Source organism: Trachurus japonicus, chromosome 17, assembly GCF_045865225.1.
Source record: "Trachurus japonicus isolate A0001 chromosome 17, Traja_1.0".
NCBI lineage: Eukaryota > Metazoa > Chordata > Actinopteri > Carangiformes > Carangidae > Trachurus > Trachurus japonicus.
The window spans coordinates 29,689,435-29,713,639 of NC_140923.1; positions in this window are offsets into that span (position 1 = coordinate 29,689,435).

Genomic DNA, 24,205 nt, shown 5'->3' on the forward strand with positions numbered 1-24,205 from the left:
ATAAGCTCTTCTATACAGCTGGTCCTCATTTCCAGAGGATGGTCTGAATATAGAGTGGTTTCAGAAATCATTCAGGCCCAATAGCTCTTTACCCACTTCATGCTCTTGTAGATTTAATTCTAAATGTATTAAAATGGCAGTTTTTTGCCCATCAGCTACACTCAATAATACACATTATAGAACAGTTAGTTCCAGCCGAGATGATGAGTCATTTAAAGATTGCTGATGAAGCTGATAGGAAAGCAATGGGACTTTTAACTATATGTATCACTTGTAGAGGGTGAAGGGAAGGACATAATATTGAATATTTCAACACACACTTGAGGTAACATGTAGACAAATTGGCAGCTAGTGAGCAGGTCATTGCTAAGTAACTGTCCAGTCCCAGCCCAGTTGTGAAACTAATAACTTTTTAAATAAACAAATAAATCATAATCTGTTGTTGTTTAACTGATGTGGTTTTAACTAGATGTTTTTACTAAAATGTTGGCACAGCTGTGTGTTTGGTACAAGGCTGCAGGCCACACATCTATGACTGAACCACAGCTGTGCTCTTACTCAGCAACATCACTCCCTGTTGTGTGATATTACTTCAGTGACAAACTGTAAACATGTTTCAGGAAGTTTGACTAATTTATAAAAATAAAAAAAACAACAACTCTGGATCTTTTCTTCAGTTCTGACCAGTTTTTCTTTTTTATCCATATGACACTGCCCCTCTAACCTTTGTCAGATGTCTTCTTACAGCAGCATGTAATATTGTGGTAACAGCAAGTCTATTATCTGCGTTTATGACAAAGGGTAATGGATGAGCAATATTTTCCTCTCTTGGGTACAGCGCATGGTCTTTCGGTGAATCCTCCATACAAAATCTGGCGATGGATGTCAAGTCGACGGATCCCATTCATTTTCTATGGAGAGTAGGCGATGTGGCCGTACGGTGCATGGTGGATACGGCACATCAAGTTGACGGACCAGTCGCCATATGTGAAAAGAGTGTGCCAGAGCTGAGGTCAAAACCTGGATGTTTAGCATCCCGCTGGTTCCCGTAAGAGAAAGTGAATGGGATTTTTGCATTGTGTTTTGGATTATGTCAGAAAATAAGATCTGTGGCTAACACAAGTTTATGATGCTTACAAGTTTTGTTCAGCGAGATAAACTTCACATATGAACACCTTTTATACCGTATTTGAAGCTTTAATGTGATCGCCAGAAGTAAAAAGCTAACGTACTGTTAGGCTACGGACTACTTCACGGTCACATGACTGATGTCACCACCACTAAGCTTTCCACTGATTTTGGCCGCTTCAACTTCAACTTCGACTTTATTGTCCCCAGAGGGAAATTTGCTTTGCAGGCAAAACATAGTAAGCACATTTACACAGAGTACATTCACACAAGTTTTGATACTACACTGAAAAAAAGAAAGGAAAAATAGAGTGTGTCATAACTGTTAAATTAAGTTGAGTAATGGCTTGCGTTATAAATGAGTTTTTCAATCTGTTTAATTTAGCCTTTGGCAATCTGAATCTCCTGCCAGAGGGTAGGAGCTCAAACTCGGCATGGAGAGGATGATCAGGACACTGTATGATGTCCTGAGCCTGACTTAAACTCACAACAGTAAGCACGCTCACATTCACCCTGCTGCCGGTCGCTATATGAGCAGCGCCCTCTTTATTTGAAAAACATTGTATAATGGTGAAATCTGAGTGTTTTTACATTTTGAAGACCCATAACATAACATCACATACATAACACTCTGGCCTGTTCAGGGGAGATGGGTTCCAGGGATAGTCTTTACAAAGTAGTGAGCAGTGTTCAGTGTTCACCAGACACAGTTTGGAGTTCTGTCCATAGAGTTCATCAGACCAGAGAGTCTTGGTCCTCTTCTCTCAAGGTCTTTAAAAGGAGCTTGACTGTAAAAACTGACTAAATATTCTCAGACCTCTACACCTCACTGGTCTCTCCCAATGCGGAGCCAGAGTTTGCAGAATAGCTCACAGTTGTCTTCTCCTTTCCTGCTGGTGACAATAAAGCCTCTGCATGATGAGGATGTTAACTAGGCTCCATATTGGGCCTGATGGTGTTGATGCTGCTGGTAGCAATGTCATAACAGGAGAATTATTCATTGCTATGATACAAAGTTGTTCATTTATTTTTTACTATGCTAACCAGCCTTTTTAAATTTCACACATTTCACCAACCGAATCAGCTGTAGACAATGTAGCAAAAACACAAACTTTGGTTCAGACTTTCAGGTGTAAAAATGCCCATGGTCCTCCTAAACTTTGCCTGGTCACTTCTTCTTTTTTTTTCTTTATTAGGACATGAAAGATATAGAGAGAAGCAATGTTGTGTGGTGATGTAAAAAATAAGTAAATAAATAAATAAATGGGTGGTTTATGCATTGCATTGTGGTTTATGCATTGCTCAACTACTTCAGTTCAACACAGGAGGACTCCAGTCAAGTTGTGCACTCATCTCCAGGATAATGAATGTCCAAACGAAACACTTTACAATTGCTAGTGAGGATGTACATAAGCTTCTACAGGATATTGACATCAATAAGTCACCAGGGCCAGATGGGATACATCCTAGGATTCTAAAGGAGTTGGCGAGTGTAATTGCTGAACCCATAACAATGTTATTTAATAGATCATTAGAAGAGTCAACTTTACCTTGTGAATGGAAAGAGGCCCAAATTAGTGCTATTTTCAAGAAAGGAGACAAATCAAGGGCAGAAAACTATAGACCAGTTAGTCTGACATCGGTAATTTGTAAGATAATGGAGAAATTAGTTAGAAATTATGTTGTAGATCACATGAAGACCAACAGGCTTTTTAGTAAGAAGCAGTACAGATTTATATCCGGAAGATCAACAACACTTCTTACGGTATTGGATAAATGGACAGCAGCTTTGGATAAGGGGCGGGCAGTTGACTGTATATATATGGACTTTCAAAAAGCCTTTGATAAAGTCCCACATAAAAGATGACTTAAAAAGATAAGATCTTACGGTTTAGATGAGAGAGTTATAAAAAGGATAGAGGACTTTTTGTATAATAGGACACAGCAGGTGAGGGTAAATGGAGTTATAGTTGGAAACCTGTGGTATCAGGAGTCCCACAGGGCTCAGTACTGGGACCTGTTGTTTTTGTCCTGTATATAAATGATTTACCAAGTGTGATACAATCTGATTCTGATTTATACCTTTTTGCGGACGATACTAAAATATTTCGAACAATTACAGGGGACACAGACATAGCCCAACTTGAAGCAGATCTTAAGTGCCAGACCTTTTATAAAATGGTCAGTGCCATGTGCCAGCGTTTTGGGGCATTTTGAGTAATATGTCAAGACCCAGAGAATATTTTGTATTATGACTCTGAAAACACCAAACAGCTCAAAGGAAAGAGGAGACTCTCTATATAACTAGGGAAAAAACCATTTGTTTGTACCTTGTTCCATTCTTGATTTATCTTAAGTTGAATAGAGCCTGGTTGCACCAAAAAGACCACTTTTTTTCTAGAAAGCTGAGAAAAATGCATTTTTGTGAAAGAGAGTCTCTCAAGAAAAATAGTGATTTATCCGTTTTAATTTTGGCTTCAAAAACATGTAAGACATCTGAAAATTTCATTTTACATGTTTTTTCATTGACCCCCCCCCAAAAAAAGACAAAACAAAACAACAACAACAACAACAACAACTAAAATACAACAAGTACGAGCAGTTGCTGCCCCCTCAGCCTCTCCTACGCCCCCCTCCCCCTCCATCCCCTCCCCTCTCCTCTCCTACTTCTCCTCCTGCTTCATCCCCTCGTCTCTGCAGTAGGGAGGGAGACGTCGTGGCGTCTTCAGCCTCTTTGCTGGACGCGGCCGCGGCAGCGACTCACCGCGCTGATCTCTCGGTTCGTTGTCACGTTGGTTAGACAGCAACTGGTGAAACTGACTCTGCGATCCGCTTTCTGGTGCTGATCATCTAGATCAGTTTACCTTTCCTGCCTCCTCTGATCACTTCATGCTGGAGCTATGCTAATAGCATCCGTAGCTAAGCTTTCCTCCAGCTCCACGTTACACTTGTTCCAGGCTCTGCCCGTCGTTTTTCTCTAGAAATAGAAACTTTTTCCAACTATTTTATCTCTGTACCGATCGCGCTCGTCTTCTCCTTCTTCTTCACTTCTTGCTCTGATCTGCAGTCTCATTTGTTCTACACATCCCAGAAGCCCCAAAATTACTGACAGTGTGCGCGAGAGCGTCCCCATTTACCAGCCGCAGAAAAGTGCATTTGACGTCTATGGACGTCAATGGCACTCAAGCGTTGGATTTTGATTGACGTCCATAGACGTCAATGGCACTCAATGAGTTAATAGGCTTTTGCTTCTCCCGCTTTCCCTTTCGGCCATGTGTATTGTATTATTTGAACTGAGATGAAGTGTGATGATGATGATTTAAATTGACATGCCCTAAATAAACTGATTGATTGATTGATTGATTGATTGATTGATTGATTGATTGATTGATTGATTGATTGATTGATTGATTGATTGATTGATTGATTGATTGATTGATTGAGTAACTGGTGTGATACCTGGTTAGTGAAATTAAATCCAGAGAAATGTAACCTATCTGCAACTTGGTGGAGGGCATAACAACTGGGTAAATTACCGGATTGGAGATGTGCTTGTCCACAAAGTTGAGGAGGAAAAAGATATAGGTGTGGTGGTTGATGGCTCATTAGAATTTCAAAAACACATTTGTGATAAAATAAAAATAGTGAACTCAAGGGTAGCCATAATAAAACGGACCTTCACAAACTTAAAGCAGAAGTAAGCGATCCGGTCGTTTTGGCTAATGCTGCGTTCCAGGCAGGCTTTTGAAACCGTAAAGTACAGCTTCAAGTCACAACTTACGATTTTGTAGCGTTCCAGGCAACCCACTCGTGTTTTTCCGACCTGTTTTACCTGTGAAAGTCACTATAACGGCCACTCGTAACTTCCGACCCGTGAACTCGTACCAGATCGAACTGGTACGACTTCACAGGTCGGAAAAACACGAGTTACGGGCTGCCTTGAACGCACCATAACAGTCCTCGTCCCTACTTCACCACATTCACGCGCATCCCTTGGCTGCACACACAGCCCTGCATGCCGTTCTCTCTCCTCATTGGATAAAAACTGTAGGATACGAGAAAAGTTTTCTCCTCGGCTCAGAGCAGAGCAGAGTGACTGACAGACCCGTGTAAGTGATTGCTGTCGGAAGATAGAACTATTTAAGACTTATATTAACACAAATATATCGCTTACTTCTGCTTTAAGTAAGGAATTGTTTTACCATTGTATAAAGCTCTGGTGAGATCTCATCTTGAATTTGCTAGCTCTGTCTGGTGTCCCTATAAAGTAAAATATATTGAAAAAATTGAAGCAGTTCAGAGACGAGTAACCAAATTAATTCCAGGTCTGAATGTGATGTCATATGAAGAAAGATTAAGGCACTTAAAACTGCCAACTCTTGTCTATAGGAGGTATAGAGGTGACATGATTGAGGTGTATAAACTTGTACATAAAATATATGACCCCACAGTGGAGCCGGTTGTTAGTTTCTGGAATAATAGTTATGAGATAAGAGGGAATTCCTTAAAACTCCTACCAAAAAGGTGTCGTTGTGATAAAAGAAAATATTTTTTTGCACTCAGAGCTGTAAGAGTATGGAACGAGCTTCCTGAGGATGTAGTACAGGCTCCGTCAGTGAACTCTTTTAAAAATAGACTTGATCAATGTTGGTCAAACAAGGACTTTTTATATAATTACAGGGCAAGGGTATGAATTATTTTGTTTTGTGTTTGTTTCTTTCTCTTTCTTGTTTTTGTTTTTCTTTTGTAGTTTTTTTTTTTTAGATTTTTGGGGATTATTTTGTTATGTATTTTAGTGATTATGTATGGGTTGGTATATTTGTGTTTAATTTTTGTATGTTGTTATTTATTTGAGTCTGATGTAAAGGATTTATATCCTGTATATATGAGCGAAAAAATTGGATTCAGGTCACTTGTAACTGCAGTGTGAACGTAGCCATAAAGAAGCAATGTTGTGGACGAAGGAGAAACTAACCAGTGTTAATATGGAGTTCATAATAAAGTGCTGAGTGTGTGTGGGTGGAATAATGTGTGTTTGAGTGCAGGTATTTATACAGCACACGAGCATAGATGTGACAAGTGAATCAGGTTCAGTGTTCACACCACCATCTGATCCTGGATGACAGGGACCAGGCCCCGCTGTATTTCAGCCGGGGCTCAAGTCCCTGTTCTAGTGCTGGTGAAGGCCCAGGGTCACTCCTGAGAGGCCACGTGATGAAACATCAAATGGCCTTCAACGAGCACTATTGAGGCACTATAGAGCTATGTTCCATAATATTGCTTCAATCAGAGGAGACACGCTGGCAGGAGCAATCCTGAGGAAATCCATAACATCCACTTTGTTGACTGAAGAGCTGTCAAATATAGAACATCCTGCTAACCCCCCACCATGCAGCATGTAGCACATAAAGACTCATTCATATCAGATTTAATTGAACAAAGTCATTTTCTCATAAAATAACTTACATATCCCCCCTACAATTTTCCAAGAATAAGCAAACATGTTTGCGTACTAAATTCAAATTGTGGGTTGTAGCCTACAGTGTCTGGATCCAGCTTGATGTAGTCCTTCTGCAAATTGCATTCCCATCATTAATAATACTGTAAAACCCATTCATACACGGATGGTAGAGTAATAGTAGAAGATGAGCTACTGAACTTTATTGTGGTGAAGATGAGAACTTTAAATCATGATGAAATTATCCTGCTGATTACGCACAACTTTAGCTCTGAGCGGATAGAGTCATCTAAGAAGACGCTGTTTGAGGTCTGTCCAAACACCTCCATCCGGTGTGTCTCACACAAAGGCGCACAAAAAGATATTAACAACGTAAAAATGTGCCTGAAAGTGCTGAATGAATGTGGCGAGGATATACCGAGATTCGTCTCCCACTACCTGGACGATCTCCCTCCTGTCTCATTCAACCACCTTGATGTGTCGACGCTTCTAGGAAGAATGGAGCAGATAAATGGTGATATCTGCTGCCTGAAAAGAACACTTGAATCACAAACAAATGCCTGTGAAAGTCTACAGGTGGTGACTGCTACTCTTGATGGCAGGCTGTCTGCTCTGGAGAAGCCACCGGGTTCCCGTAGGGACGCCGGCAATGAGGTGCACAGACAGGTAGCAACAACCGGGGAAACTCCTGAGTCGGGGCAGTTTACAACTGCGGCCATGGCTCCGCTGGCTCCGCTGGCTCCGCCGCCTCCGACCGCTGGATTGCGATCCCCCGCGTGGAGTGTTGTTGTTAAAGAAAGCCGTCGCATGAAACCAGCACCTACAGGCTCCGACACCCAAGTGAAACCTCGTCTGACAAAGGCTACGGGGAAACGTGAGCAAAAGCGGACTGGAATAACTGGTACAAGCACGGGAGGCAACATACGAGCTGTCAAGACAAAACTGGTGAGTGTGTTTGCAACCAGATTTGACCCGAGCCTTGACGCTGATACTCTCTGTGACTATTTAAAAGAGAAGCTGGGGCGAGAGGTAAAATGCCGTAAGATTGAATCGGCCTACAACAGATGCAGCTCTTTCCATGTCAGTGCTGAGTGTGGTGAAGTTGCGGAACTATATGATCCTCAGCTATGGCCAGACGGCTGCTTTGTCCGACGTTATTATGAGAAGCGCTGGCCAAGAGGCTCAACAGGTGTAACAGGCGCATCGTCTGGGTCAGAGGGCTCAAAGAAAAGCAGCGCACTGAGGGATGATATGCCTGGGAGGAGTGGACTGTAAACCAAGATTCGCGTAATATCATACAATGTGCGTGGCCTGCGTGTGGGGCACAGTGCAGCTGACGTAACAAGACGTTTGGTGGTTGACGCTTTACTGAAGGAGTGTGACATTCTGTGCCTTCAAGAGACCTGGCTTGCTAAACAAGACTTGCATAATCTGAGTACACTCCATAAGGACTTCCATGATGCTGGAGAGTCCACCACAGACCTTAGCACTAAAATAGTACAAGGGAGGATACCTGGAGGTGTGGCAGTATTCTGGAATAAGAAATATGATCCATTTGTTAATGTTTTAAGATTGAATGTCGACTGGGCCATTGGGCTTGAAATCAATTGTAATAAAAAGAAGTTCACACTCATAAATATTTATACACCTTATGAGTCTCGTGAATTTGAGGATGAATTTTTGAGTAGATTAGCAACCATACATTCCTTCATTGAGGATAATGGCTCATCTTCTGTCTTTGTTGTTGGGGATTTTAACGCTGATTTGTCTGATCAGAAATCTTTATTTGCTAAACATCTGCTACAATTTTGTAGTGATGGCAATCTCATATTATCCAGTAAAATCTTCCTGCCTGACAACAGTTTTACCTATGTCAGTGAAGCCTGGCACACAACATCGTGGCTTGACCACTGCTTGTGTACAGCAGATGCCCATGCAGTTATAGATAACATGGATATATATTATGGAATGGCAACTACTGATCATATACCAATTGTGATCTCCTTGAATGTTGAAAATATACCATTGCTTGTTGATAAAGTTGCTGACACTAATAGTGGAAGGTTGGATTGGTCAAATCTGACTAAGGAGGATTTAAATCGATATTTTATTGAAACTGAAAACTTGTTAAGTAATATTGAGTTGCCTATTGATGCTCTTCTGTGTTTTAACATGAACTGTAAAAATCCAAATCATAGTATCAAACTATGTGGTATGTATGACAATATTGTGGCTGCCCTCAATGCTTCTAGTAAGCCCTTAAGTAAACATAAAAACAAGGCTTGTAACATCAAACCTGGATGGAATGACTTTGTAGCTGAACAGCATGCTGCAGCGAGAGAAGCTTTCAAACTCTGGTCACATGCTGGTAGGCCTAGACAAGGGACATTATTTGAGCATAAAAAACTTACCAATGCAAAATATAAATATGCACTACGTTTTATTAAAAGACATGAGAACAATATGAGAGCTGATTCACTTGCCAGGAAGTTGAGGGATAATAATCCCTATGATTTCTGGAAAGAGGTCAGAGTTATGAACAATTGTAAATCCTCCCTACCATCTAACATAGAGGGAGCTTGTGAACCAGCCAAGATAGCTGAGCTCTGGCGTGAACACTATTGTAATTTATTTAATTGTGTTAAAAGTAATGTATTGAAGGTAGAAAATGTTGACTCTTCTGTGAATATGATTATTAGATCTGACGATGTATATCAAGTCATTGGGATGATAGAAAGCAACAAGGCTTGTGGTATAGATCTCATCACAGCTGAGCACTTAAAAAATGCCAGCCAAAGGCTCTGCCCTCTCCTTGCAATGTGCTTTACAGGTTTCATGATTCATGGGGTCCTCCCAGACTCTCTCACCTCTGTTCTGTTGGTGCCTGTCATTAAGGACAAGGTTGGGAAACTAAACTGCATGGATAGACCTATCGCTCTTGCTAGCATTTTATCCAAAGTGCTAGAAAGGATCTTATTAACAAGAATAGAAACGTTTATTTTAACCATGGATAATCAATTTGGTTTTAAAAGAAATCACAGTACAGACATGTGTATATATGCTCTTAAAGAAATTGTAGCTCATTATAAAAGTCAGAATTCCACTGTATTTTTGTGTTTCATAGATGCATCTAAGGCATTTGACAGAATAAATCATGAAAAATTATTTTTGAAACTGTCAGCCAGAGGTATTCCAAAGTACATACTTAGAATACTTGTATTCTGGTATGCCAACCAAACAATGAGGGTCAAATGGGGTAATGTTGTGTCGGCCCCGTTTCATGTAAATAATGGTGTTCGCCAAGGTGGCATTTTGTCCCCCATTTTGTTTAATGTATACATGGATGACCTGTCTATACAGCTGAACACATGTAACACAGGCTGTCTTGTTGGAAATACTGTTGTAAATCATTTAATGTATGCTGATGACCTGGTTATTTTTAGTCCATACAGTGCTGGCCTACAAAGTTTGTTAAAGGTATGTTCACAGTATGGGAATGCTTATGACATTAAATTTAATGACAAGAAAAGTAATGTCATGATAGTCAGGAGCAAAGAGGACAAGAAATTAATGTTTCCTCAGTTCTTCCTAGATGATAAACCGCTCATGACATGTCAGGAGACAAAGTATCTTGGGCATGTTCTTACTGATGATTGGCATGATGATAGAGATATTTATAGGCAGTGTTCAAAGCAATATGCTCAAGCTAATATGCTCCTTCGTAGGTTTAGTATGTGCTCAGTTGATGTTAAATGTTCCCTGTTTAGATCTTTCTGTACACCAATGTATACAGCTCACCTCTGGTGTAGCTATAAGAAAAGCAGTATGCGGCGGCTCATAGTGGCCTACAATGATGGACTGAGGTTGTTGCTTCAGGTGCCCATGTGGCACAGTGCGAGCCAACTCTTTGTTAATTTAAATGTACCCAATTGTGAAGCACTTCTGAGAAATTTAATGTATCGTTTTATGTGCCGCCTGGATGACTCGGGGAACAGCATTATTGGGGCTTTGACAAGCCCTGATAGGAGCTGCTATAGGTATTCCTCCAGGCTTAGAAAACACTGGTGGGATAGCCTGCTTATGAATTATGTGGAGAATTGATTCTCTGTCTTTGTGTATGTCTTTTTTCTCTCTCTCCTTCTTAAATCTGTTTTTAACATGTCTGTTGTTGTTGATATGGACCGCTTGTTGTGTCTGCAATAAAGATTAATATATACAGTGCTAAATGAAACTGTGCTATTAGATGACGTGTGCATGCATATGTCAATGAAAAAATCCAATAATATTTTAGAGCTGTTGGCCATTCTTTCCTTCTAGCAGTATTCAAGTCCCTACATGTTTAGCACACTTTATTAGGATGTTGTATATTTATTTTCAGTGGATAAAGCTGTCAATTCCAGCTGTACCCAGTAAGAGTAAAGTAAAAACACATTCATAGAAATGTATTAAAAATCATCCTCAGCTTATTTTCTGGCTCCAAACTGTTCTGCTACCTGGCTCAGCTGCTTCCCGAACTGAATTATTTAATGAAATTTAATTTAATGAAATTTAATGAAAAACATCTGATATGACCCATATCTGATTTGCTTTTGACAGTGTGAACAGCACAAGTCGCATTGAATCTGACATTTTCAAATCAGAATTAGGTCACTTTTAAATGTGGTACTGAATCAGATTGTAGCGCCCTCTAGACGTCAGGTCTATTTACTGAGGTGCGCTCCCCAAGTTCCTTTAGTTAAGAAATCGCTTTCTTTTTTAGGTTAACTAATGCAGGTAGGTAACTACACTGTAATACCTTATTTATGAACTGTTCTATTTATTCTCTGACTGTAACTACTGATATTTAACCTCAAAGTGTGTTATTACTACTATTTTTAGCTTGTATTTATCACTCCTGTAAATAAATGAACTAAAACTGAAATTTGTTTTTCTTACCCTAGGTACCCTTTAAGTTTCTGGAATGTCCCCACAAAACACTCTACAGGCTTATCCTACAGTAACCCCAAACACAGTAGTAAATATGCACAATAAACAAATAAAAGGCAAATGATCAGTATTAATTATTTACTTTAGTAAATATTAATAATCAATGAATAATGAAAAATACAAAAATAGTCACATTCAATTGTTTCAAATGTAATTTCAGTCAATAATGTCCCAAAATATATGTTTCTGTGACTTTCAAATAGTCTTTTCAATGTTTCAAAAATCAACAAATATTAAACAGTCACTTAATAAAACACTTCTGACCTAAAGCCGGCACTCTTTTTTAATGAATGAAAATAAAATGGGTACCCTTTAATCAGAAATCGTTGCAGGCCTGAGACGTGGCTTGTGTACGTGGGAGCCTTAAAACATCATGGCTGCTTCGCGCTTGGCGCAGAAATAAAACACACACTCACTGCACTGGAATCCTCCTGGTCCTCCCGGTTCACCAGCGGTCTGCTTGAACGTGGGCCTCCGACGACGATTCAGCTCCAGCTCCAGGTGTCCTGCTCCAAGTGTTGTCTGTGCTAGACACACACCCCCCGCACGGCATTTCCTGCTGCTCCGTTACCACGGCGGCAAAACGTCTTCACACATGGGATGCTGGGTTAGCTTCTCTGTGGCGACGTGCTTCAGGCTAGTTAGCATGAGCTAGGCTAACATTAGCTGTGCTGTTCGACGACCTTTCCCTCCGGCGTCCGTCTCATTTCAACTTTCGACACGGGTTAAACTCACTGCACACTCACTCCGAGATGCTCTGTCCGATATCTCTGTGGTGCTTCTTCATTAACCATAGTCCTTTTCACAGTCTTTTCTGGCCGTCGCTCCGCTCCGCCATGCAGCCTCACCTCACCTATGCACGTTGCCTCCTCGTTTTTTTTTCTCTTCCGGTCCCCACCTCTTCCGAATCCGGTCGACCTGTAACCTCGATACTGATTGGATTTCTCCCCACGGTAAGTAAACTCAACAAAAAATATATTTTCACTTCGAAATATTATTTTTTACATTCTTTATCACAAAAATATATCTTTATTACACGAAATAAGAAAATAACACAGAAATAAAAAATAAATAAAATGAGTGCTTTTTCCTTCAAATTATTTATCTCTTTCTATTTTTTCCCCGGGTTACAAGATACATATCGGATTTTTTTGAATGCGACTGCAATCTGAACAGCCAGGTCACATTTATTGCGACTTTGACGTCATTCTGACCCACGCTGCACTGTTTTGTGAATGAATGACAAATAAAGTTGATTGAAAAAAAAAAGTGTGCCACAGGTGGGAGCCAGGAAAAGAATCAAAACTTGGATATGCGAGCAAGGTTGATAGTGTAGTGGGGAGAGATGCTACTAGCAAGCAGGAGACCAGGGTTTGAATCTGAGGTGAATCTTTTTTTTTAGCATGAAGCCATGCTAAAAAAAAGTCCTACAATACCGGTTGCCGTTGCCATGTTCACTTCCATAAACACTGTTGTGACGTGATGTTATTAATGATCAACTGCGCATGCGGGTCACTTCAGGAGCGTGAGCTGTTCACACAGCAATCCATAGACAGGCCACATTTAAAGACGTTACGTGAACAGCCAAACAAAAAGTAGCCTATGTCTCTAGGAAAGACAGGAAGTTCATGCCTAAGAAGATCAGGGCCATGTTGCCAAAGTGCACTGTATCAAGACCATTTACCTGAGATTGAAATGCTTTCATAGCTTTTCTCCTGTAGAGAATCTACCGGCCAATCACAGAGGGAGTCTCAGAATGTTGATGTTTTAGAAGCAGGAATAATGTTCAGGTTAAGGATCTGATCCAGTTCTCCAAGGACGACTGGGTCTCTCATGTGCTGCAGCTGCAGGTCCCGGTCTGCAGTGGTCAGGATAACGTTGATCCAAGGAAGGAACAGGGGTGAAGCGGCCACAGGCTCATTGATACACGTGGGGAGAGAAGGCTGCATGGCCCGTGTGCTCCATCCAACAGACCAGCTGCTGTTGCTCACACTGCTGAACAAGTTCATGCTGTCAGAATACACAGCGCAGCGCAGTTTGTTGTGTATTTGGCAGCAAAAAGGACCAACACAATATTAGCCAGGTGGTCATGATGTTATGACTGATCTGTGTAACTATTACAAACACACCAAACTCCCTTCAAGTAGAGCAGTTAGGCCTTAATTGTGACTCAGGAACACATAAGAATGTGACCACGCAAAACCCAGACAACCTCTGAATGTGGTCTGAGTGACTGGATCATAACTTGTGTCTCTGGTGCATTCACACCCATATTACCAGGTCTGAGTGTGGCTCTCAAGATGAACTTAGTTTCATGTTAAAAAAAAAAAAAAAAAAAGTCCCACAGAAACCGCAGAAGCAGTTGTGAACAGGCTGAAGGTGCCAATGTATTTACACGCACAGTGAAGAGCTTTATTCACTGAACTCAATAGACAATGAAGCTTGACTGATTATTATTGACATTTGTTTTCAAAGAACAGTGGAATTTGGAGGGGGGGAAAAAACTAACATCTCACAAAAATAGAGGAATCAATGATAGCACTGTGCCTCCAGCAAGTTGTTTGCTGCTGATTAGGAGGTCAATGGTTTCACCATGCTCCTAAATGAAGCCCTACTCAGACATGGGTGGAGCTCATAATCATTCAGTTTGCTGCAGGATGTACTAGATGTACAGTATAAAAGTTTAGCCATAGCATAGTCCTAGTTGCCTATCTTAAAGGGATAGTTCAACATTTTGGCAAATTGGCCCATTGTCATAATCCCTATAGTCATAGCAGTAGGTTTGTTACCTTTATTTGTCAGTCTAAGCCAGTGTTTTTCAACCTTATTTGAGCCACGGCACATTTTGTTCATTAAAAAAATCCCGCAGCACACCACTAACCAAAAATGTTACAAAATGACACAGTGCAGCCTAATACAGTAGCCTAAATACTGTATGATACAAATTCTGTCTCTTACAGTGTAGTTAGTTTGTTCTGACTCAGGAAATTGCTAAGGCCAGGTCATTGTGCAGGCTTCTGCCACTACACCCATTGACATAAAAGAGTCCTATTTTATTAGCCAACTCTGCCAGACAGTCACTATTGCAGATGCTCAACAAAGCCAAATTATTTTAGGAGCTAAATGATATTTGTTTGGACACAAACTGTTAACTGATAACAAGAACTTGGATTCTGATTTGACTCAGATTCTTCTTCCTTTTTTTAAATTTTTAGCTATGTTAATCGGAGCTTGTCAACACGTGCACACTTCCACTCGTGACTTCAGCCATATTTCACAGCAAAGCGTTACATGAGAGGACTTACACTTATGCTGTGCACTCCCTGTGATAGAAAGTCAGAACAAACTTTGAGTGCAACCTGCAACGCGTGCTTCAGCCTGTAAGGACGGTGCCCCTAAAAAAAAAAAAAAAAAAAAGGAGGGGCTCTCCAACCGACTCCCCCGTCATTCACCTTCAGCTGCACAGACGAGCAGAGGAGCTCTGCTGTTCTGGCGTGGATGTGCCGCAGCACAGCGGGAGCAGCGCGCGTGTGTTTAATAATAAAAAAAAACAAGCAAACAAAAAGAGATGGTCGGCACAAGCCTACTGTAGTCACAGACATGGAGTGTTGAATCTCATCCGTTAACGGTTATAATCGCTTACGAGCGTCGGTTATCAGTCTGAAAAAAAAAATCAAAATGTGCATCGCTAGTTTGGATCAATTAAGTTAAATTTGGTAATTTTCCACGGCACACCCGGCGAACGGCACAGTGGTTGAAAATCACTGGTCTAAGCTACCAAGTTGTTTTCAAGGCAAATGCAGAGACGAAAAACTGCCCCTGTTCGTGCATCAGCTGTTTTGCATGAATTTACCTCTGAAACAACTCTGTCTGGTAACGTTCTGTTATTATCTCATAGCGTGTCCACCAGAGCGTCTTGGAGTTGTTGGATTGTGTATTTGATGAGTTTGATGAGGGAAACCAAGAAATCCCATTAGCCTCCGTAGCGTAGCTCTGAGCAGCTCGCGGCTCTGCTCCGCCGCAATAAAAACAGGTTGCACCTACAATTAAAGGTAACAAACCTACTGCTATGACTATAGGGATTATGGCAATGGGCCAATTTGCCAAATTTTTTGAATTATCCCTTTAATGCATACTTATGTTCTACATGTCTATCTTGTCACCTGTGTTTAATATGACCAATATAAAAGGCTTGGCATACAGTATATTAAATACCTGTGTGCCAAGCCTTCCATGTGTCGTAGTGACTGACCCAAAACTGACCCCAGTTTATGTTCAGTGTGTGAATATGTGTGGATGTGTGTGTTGTATGAATGTGTGGGTGAACAGGTGGATGGGCTTTGTAGTGTCAAGTGCTTTAAGAGCAGTCCATTTACCATCTGACAATTTACCACAGGAGAACTACACAGTAAAGCATTCAGGCTGAAACGTGACACACAGCTGTCACTCTCCATAGTAACTCATTGCTTCCAGTTCATGTTGAATCTTTTTAGTTTTAGGAACGTTTAGGAACTTGCTGTGAATTATTTCAGCTGGTACTCAGAAGCATCCCAACATTAAAAACAACTGTTTCATCCCAGCTCTCTGCAAAGAACATTTAATTACACAAATGACCACTTAAAAGCATCACTTCACTGTGGAATAATATTTCCATTAAGCTTAGCGAGGGTGAGTATAGGTCAGCAAACTTGTGTACTCCCTGCAAATACACAGGCTGTGCCCAGATGGGTTTTTTTTTAAAACCACTAATTGCAATAAGCTGGAATGAAGGAAATGTGAATAACATTTCAATAAATGAATGTACAATGAAAGTAGAGGGATAATCTGCCGGCTAATGAATACTTATTGTCATGCCAGTAGTGGCAATTTTATTGTCCTTCGGGGCCCAAGGCAATGAATTATAATGGGCCCCTCCAATACAATCAGCACTCCTCGCCGTTATTTTATAAATAATCTGACACAATTTTTTATTCCAAAATTTAGTGTTAGTTGTTGTTAGTGTCTGTTGTTGTTGTTGTTTGTACTGTTCGATATTTGGTTATATGGTGTCCCGTGGATGTTTTTGTTGTATGTGAGATATAATTTTTGTTTGGTTTGAAATAAATATGATCAATCAATCAATCAATTTCATAATTATAGATTTCTCAAAAGATAAACAACCTAAAACAGTAATTAATTTAATTGTTGTTGCGTTGGTAATAACCCACAGTTCAGACTGTTCTGATTGGAGGTGATCAGTGGACCATGTGGAGCCAGAAAATCAACAACACCAACAAGCTCAGTATATGCGACACACAGAGAAGATATATGACAAGTGGACAAAGATTATGTTATTATTAGGGCCGGGACTTTAACGCATTAATTCCGATTAATTAATTACACAAAAATTAACGCGTTAAAAAAATTAACGCATTTAATCGCACTTATTTTTAATTTTTTTTTTTTTTTTCTCACGTTTGTCTACGTGCGGTGCGCCCGCACGCGAGAGGGGCGGCAGCTTGAGAGGCTGACTGGCAGAGATGAGAGCTGGTGAAACGCTAGCATCTCTGATCTCTGCCTGCACATAGATACACAGACACGGGCGCACGCTAAATGCGCTATATAGCGCTAATTGTTCAGCTGCAGCGCTATATCTATGACCTGTCACTGTCACAGGTGCATCTCATCTCATTATGATAGGACTTCACCCTCAGAGCTGTCTGTTTGTCTGTCTGTATGTGAAAAAAAAAAATGCTTCTCACTGTCCTCAGGTCAAATATTTGTATGCGATTAATTGTGATTAATTAATTACAAAGTCTCTAATTAATTTGATTAATTTTTTTAATCGAGTCCCGGCCCTAGTTATTATGTGACGATCAAAACTATTGCATAATGATTATGTCGCCTCAAGAGTCCAGCGAGTCCTTCTCTGCAGTGTGACAACGTTCCTGTAAAGTTCCTCCCTCCCTTCCTTTAACAGGAACTTCCTTAGTGGAAACACGGCTAGCAGGTCAGCTGGGAGATGATGAGCTCAAAGAGGTGAGTTACAGTCTCCAAACACTTAAGTCTTAGTCAGTGACAGTAAAAAACAATGATGACAGCAAACTGGACACCCAGGTGCTTTGGTCTGCCTTTGAAATGTGGAGGTGTTGGGATGACAAAGAGGCAGGTGGGAGACGACTAGAGCCCAGAAAGAAAGAAGTGGGTTCAAGATTAAAGAGGAGAAAATATGGATTTTAACTAAGAAAGCTGTGTTTGTGTGAGAGGAGTGGGGAGGAGAGGGGGGGCATGCAGACCAGTTGAAGGGTCTCATTATTTTGAAGGAGAGAAACTTCAAAGGAGTCGTTTCACACAACACAGTGTCCACAACTCCACTGGGACCCAATGACTCACACAACTGCTAAACCAAAACCATCAAATAGGATGAATGTGACGTTTGATTCATTCACATTTATGAACCGGAGACTCTCTGATACATTTTTATGTTTCATCACCCTCAACAGTTGTTTGGTAGCTCTAGGGCTTTGGTGCAACTCAAAGCAAAACTACGTATGCAGTTTTTCAACCTTAAAATAATGTTTCTAAATGTATTTAATTGGTAGAAAAATGGTTAATAGGATGACTGGTGCCACCGCTGCAGCCTGAGTGGGGTCGCCCCAGCTGCAACTGCACTATGTAACATTCCTGTACGGATAGGAACACCGTGGTCCTGGTACACCGCAGCTCCACTCGGCTCCAGAGACCGAGCCCAAGCCCTGTCTCACTGCTCCCCTTACCCCACACACGAGTGCGCTGTGCTGGGCTGCACGGCCAGCCAACCTCTCCGGCCAGAGGCGAGCTGTGGAGGTTTGCTCGGCACCGGTACCGGCAATGACGACAGCAATGGTATCAGTACCGATGACGGCAACAACAATGGCAACGGCGCCATTGTCTGGCAATGTTACTGGAGAAGGTGACGGCATTGGTAATGGCAACAAATTCATGTAAGCTATTGTGCTTCTCTGGGAATGAGGTAGCAGACTTTGCTCTGCTCAACCAGGAATCCTACAGTGGGGCTTTAACTAACAGTTACAGTAAGCCAGACCCACAACAGCAACTGTTAGTAAAGGAAAATGCTGCATGTTTGTCAGCCTTGGTGTTATTTTCATGTTTTTGTTCACTGTGTCAGTCATTAGAGTACCAGTCTGGCCTTTACAGAATTAAAGCTGGTCTCTGTGGACTTTTGTGAAGTGTGTGAAGGACTTTGAAAAAACAAAACAAAACACACCTTAGTGTAGAATGAGATCTGAGGCCATATAGTTCTTCATGCATCAAGGTTAGTGCTTCAAAATCACTGGTATTGTTGAGGCAGTCAGTGGAGAGAAGAGAGAAATCAGGACATGATCAGATTTTTTTTTGTCCTGGTTTTGATTCTTGCACAAGCTTCTGAAGATAACCAATCAAGTCCTGATGAGATGAATCAGAAGGATTCAAATCTCTAGTATTTGACCATACACTCAACTTCAATGTAGATTCTGGTGACCCTGACTCCACTCTGATATCAAACCTTCCTCTCCTCTTTTTCAGTACAGTACATTATGGTTAGATAGCCATACTGCTGGCTGGACTAACAAGATTGTAGTTCAAGGATCTCAGCTGCCAATGGGGATTTTGTGAACCAGTCCACCTGCTAATACTTAGTGAAGATAAACACAGACAGCATCCTCAGCTGCAAAGCCTGAGTAGGCTGCGTGCGTGTGTGTGTTTTATTTTTTTCTAAGTTGTCCTTACTATTCCTCATTGTGTAGCAGAGATCATGGGGCTTTGCATAAAAGTTTGGCCTTGAATGTATAATTTTACTATTTGTGGTTCTGTTGCTTGGTCATGTAGCCTTATAGTGGTTCATTAACAGATGGACCTCATAAATCTCAGCTGTTCGTCTGATTTACCACTGTTTCTTATGATGATAATGTTTATAGCTGGAATGTGTCATTGTCTGCCCCATATCAACTTTATACATATGTACTGTCCCATCATATTGTGAGGCTAAACAATAGGACCCATTTGAACAAAACCATCCATCTCAAATGAAATCCTCCCACTCAAACACACTCACAGAAAAATCACTAACCAATGGCAAGATACTCTAATTCAACTCTAATTTCATCAAATGGACTGAACAATGATGAGCCCAGGAACAAGGAACTGACGAGCCCTTGATGAAACCTCAAATGAGAAGGAGGTTTCCGGTGCCAAAAAACAAAGCCAAAACACTGACTGATCAATAAGTAATTTATATTTAGAAGAAAACAAGTGAAGCAACAATCTCAAGGTGAACCAAAGGCCACAGCAATAAAGAAAACAAGCCATCTCTCCAGAAAGAGCAGACTACCATGTGTAGTCAGTGAAAACAAAAACAGGAGAAAACAGTTCAAAAAGAAAAGTGCAGGTCACCCCATTCAGCTTCAGTACTCTTTACAATAATCAATCCATTTTCACACAAAAGTTACAGTTATCTCACTGAAGATACAGCTGAGATGCTGCTCTCAGGTCTGTCACCAAAACACTTGTGAACACGGAGCTGACGTTGAACTGGGAGAATAGATCCAGAGAGAAGTGCAGATCAACAAACTAGTTTGAATGGAGATATTTTCTGTTACAGAGCTAAAGTACTTATCTGGTCGGAGATCAATTTTTTACATCACAGCTTTTTTGTGGGTATTAACCTCTTGTGGGGTTGTTAACACCTTGACAATGGTTGAGGTCTCATGAGAGTCTTTGGTGAACCGAGAGTCTGCACACTTCTGCACAAGCCTTTTCTCCAACTGACATTCTTTACCTAAGACTGCCTCTATGAAAGTTTCTTCAATAAATACATTTTCATAACACCTGCTCATCTTTACTATGGGAATACTGCACATAAACTGGAAGGTTTTAGAATGACACCATGTTTTTCATTTTTTGTGGAATTTAAGTAGCTGACGAAACTGGTGGAAGGAAATGATAAACCTTCTATACTGACTGTGGCACTGCCTCTTCTGATCCTCATCAGAAAAACTACAGGAAGTAGGTCATATATTGCTGTAAAAGAGAGGAGGGAAACAGGCCAGGGACCAGAGAGGTCACAGTGATTGTTCAGGGCTTCATCCTAAAGCAACATAATGATAAAATGATGTACATTCAAAGCACAGCTGGAAAACGGAGGTAGTCTAAGGGTGTATTCAGACCTGGCTCGTTTAGCAGTTGTTCTGAAACACGGAGCGTTTAACCGCAAAGATCGGTTGGTTTGGTCATATGTGAACACAACCATTGCGCTCAGATGCAGAATAAAACAAGCGGGCCAAGATCGCTTAGAAATGGTGGTCTTGGCTTGCTTCCATTAGAGCCCCTATAGGCTTCCTTGGATGACTCGAGTCGGCTTCCTCCGGAAAATATATGACTCAGATCGGGTCATGTCCGGGCTACCGCGGTTTGGACCACGTCGTATTTTGATTTTCAGGCCGTTGAGACCTCTATTCCAAGTTTTTTTTTGTCTTTCCTGGGTAACCACCTGCTCATACCAGGTAAGATTTCTGACCAGTGACAGAACAGTTAGTTTGTGGTCCCTGTCTGCGCTCTGCTGCGTAATTACGCACAACCATGTCGTATTTCTCTATCAGCATGAGTAACGCACATGTCCTTATATGGAAGGCCTTGTTGGAATGGTGGGACGTCCGCATGTCGAAATGGTGGTATGTCTAAATGGTGGGATGTCAGAATGACAGCATGTAACCGTCTGAAGAGCCTACACCCAAAAACTTCTGTCTGTGGTTGAGTACCTCATCAACAAGTCCCAAGTAGCCACAGGAAGTTAATTAGTGGATGTTAACTGGTGTATGTTATATGAGTGAATTTGGGAGGACAAAGGAGAAAATAACACACGAACAAATCTATTGACCCCTTACAGCTACGTCACAATGAGAACGTGACGCGAGAGGTGACGCCATGACGGACGGCAGAAAGTGCTCAGTGATACTGTGTATGGGTGCCGTCCAACAATGTGGCTCGATCACTTCACACTACAACCTCACAGCATTATCACTCATTTAATAGAATATCTACTCATCCGTTGCAATATTCTTTTTGTTTTTTTGTTATTCGCCGTAGAATATCTCAGTTTTCTGTGCTTTTTCCACAGCTAAGGAGTTAACGTCAAGTCAGTGCCACACTCCCCATACAGCAGCTGCTCCTGTCTTTGCTGCTGCTAACTACAGTTAACGGACCTGGAAATTAAAACCTGGTCCGACCTGTGGGTGTTGAAGACCTGACCCGATGTCTGTATAATTAGTGATCATTCTCTGATTAAACCCGGCTGAAAAATAAAAGAAAACAGGAAGCCGTCTTCGTTGTAATCGCCACGATCCGCCGGCGGCAACTACGTTGTGACGGTGCTATGTTTAATACGAGCGTTAGCTGTTGCTAGCCATAGCATGTAGCTCAGCTAGTTAGCTTCAACTGTGTTTACATCGACTATACACTGTAGATAAACTAACTTATAATGGCATTGATAACGTGTCTGTATATCTTTGCACTGGTCCTGTTGCTCATGTAACCTCGCTGCCAGTGGCCAGCCCCCGGTTCTTAGCTCTAGCCCAGCAAGGAGTTGGTGCTTGGGACCAGTTTTAAGAACCAATAACCGGTTCTTAAGCGGTGGAAAAGCAAGAACCGGTGCTAGTCGGGCTCTGGCTCTGGCTCCGAACAAGCACTCGAACCAGCTCAGTGGAAAAGGAGGGGAAACCCTACAATGTCACAAAACTATAACGCGCCCATTGAATTAAATTGACGTCCACTGATCTTTTGCCGTCCATCATGGCGTCCGTAGCTACTGCGAGTGGAACGTGACGTCACGTGCAAGGGGTCAATATGATGAACCATTGTGTCTGTAGTGTGGGAACAGTCTTGATCTGGACTGGAGTCTCTAATAATCTGAGGGGAATCAGCTGTGTACCCCTCTGCACTCAGAGGTTGCCATGGTGATTTTAATTGCTTAGTTTCTACCATGACAGGGGATCGGTTAGAACATGCCCACCTCTTAAACTCAGGCTTAGCCTACCAGTAAAATATCACAGCTGTCACATAAACACACATTTTTGTTAAAGCAGCATGAGCATATTAAACACCTGCCCTCAGTTAAAGGGACAACGAGGAGTTTGTATTTGGTTATAAAAAAAAGTCTCATATTAATGTGGATGAATCTATGTTATGTTATTTTGTTATTATTATTTAGTGGTCTTTAGTGGTCGCCCAGCATTTCCTAGTTTCGGTTTTGCGGACGCTGCCCAGCAGGTCATGGGACGACGGTGATGACTACGACGGTATCTGATCGTCTTCGAACCTCCGACTTTCATTCTTGATCAATGAAAACATTCTTGGCAAATGCTTTCACTTTCGTCCGTCTTGTGTGGTCCAAGAATTTCAAGAAATGTAGTGTGAAAACACTTCGCTTTCCAAAACTCCTCATTGTCCCTTTAACATTAGTAGGCATACATTATCATGCTGGTATTTACTAACTGTTTCAAGTCTATTGTGGCAGAAAGGACAAATCAAACTGTTTGTTTTTCTTCTTAAAAACATATCTTTATTTTCTTTTTCTCAAGCTGGGATATAATTGTCTCTACTCCTTCCATTACAGACTCACTAGCTGGTCTCAATTCAACAGTTGCATCCTTCAGAGGAAGATTTGAAGGCTCCTCCAAATGTGGCCCACAAATCCGGCCATCTCTTTCCTGTTCTAGGAGGACACACCGCACCTATCCGTCATGGCCTCCCGTATCCTTTGTGTGCCGTTGATTATGAGCCACCTAGCATACTAGCTATGGGAGTGTTGAGGTGGCAGCCCCGCTTTGCTACCATGCTGCATGGTGTCCGCTGAGCAGTGCTCTGCTGGACGCATAGCCCAAGGTGAGGAGCTGTTGGAAGTGCAAAAAAAGCTGCTACTTTGTTAAATGTTTGACGTAGGGCACCTCCGATGGCCATTGCCTGTGCAGACCCTGAATTGGGACACAGCTAGTAACAGTATGTTTAACATGTTAATAAACTGCTGTTTAATTTATTGAGTAATGAGTATTAGGTGTTGAGTGACTTTGAACACATCCCTCAGTGTTTCACAGTAAGATCCTTTGTTTAACCAGCAGCTGCTTATCACTGTGTTCCGTGGCACCAGCTGACTCCCAGTTACTGCTGCCTCTACCACTCAGTCATTGTGTGACTTTCAGTGGTGCAGCTTTCACATACTTTTCCTAGTCAAATCTTAATCTTATTATTATTATTATGATTATTATTATTATATTTTAATATATTAATTTTATTAAAATATATTATTTTACATATTTTGTAATTTTCTTTAATTCAAGTTTTTTTCAGCTTATTCTCATTTAATTACTTATAATATCTGTTTTTTTGTCAAACCAGAATAAGGGCACTCAAATATTTTCATTGTCCTCCAAATACTAATACATGAGCCAATACACAGCTTACCAGTTCTGTGTCATTCCCACAAAGTTTTCCCGTGAGGACTGTATTGTGGATTTTTTGGTGAAGTGAGGTTTACTCATTCTCAGAGATGAATTTATATTTGAGTTCTACTTCTGACGATGAAATCCCGGGACACACTGTGTTTATATATCTCCTATTTCT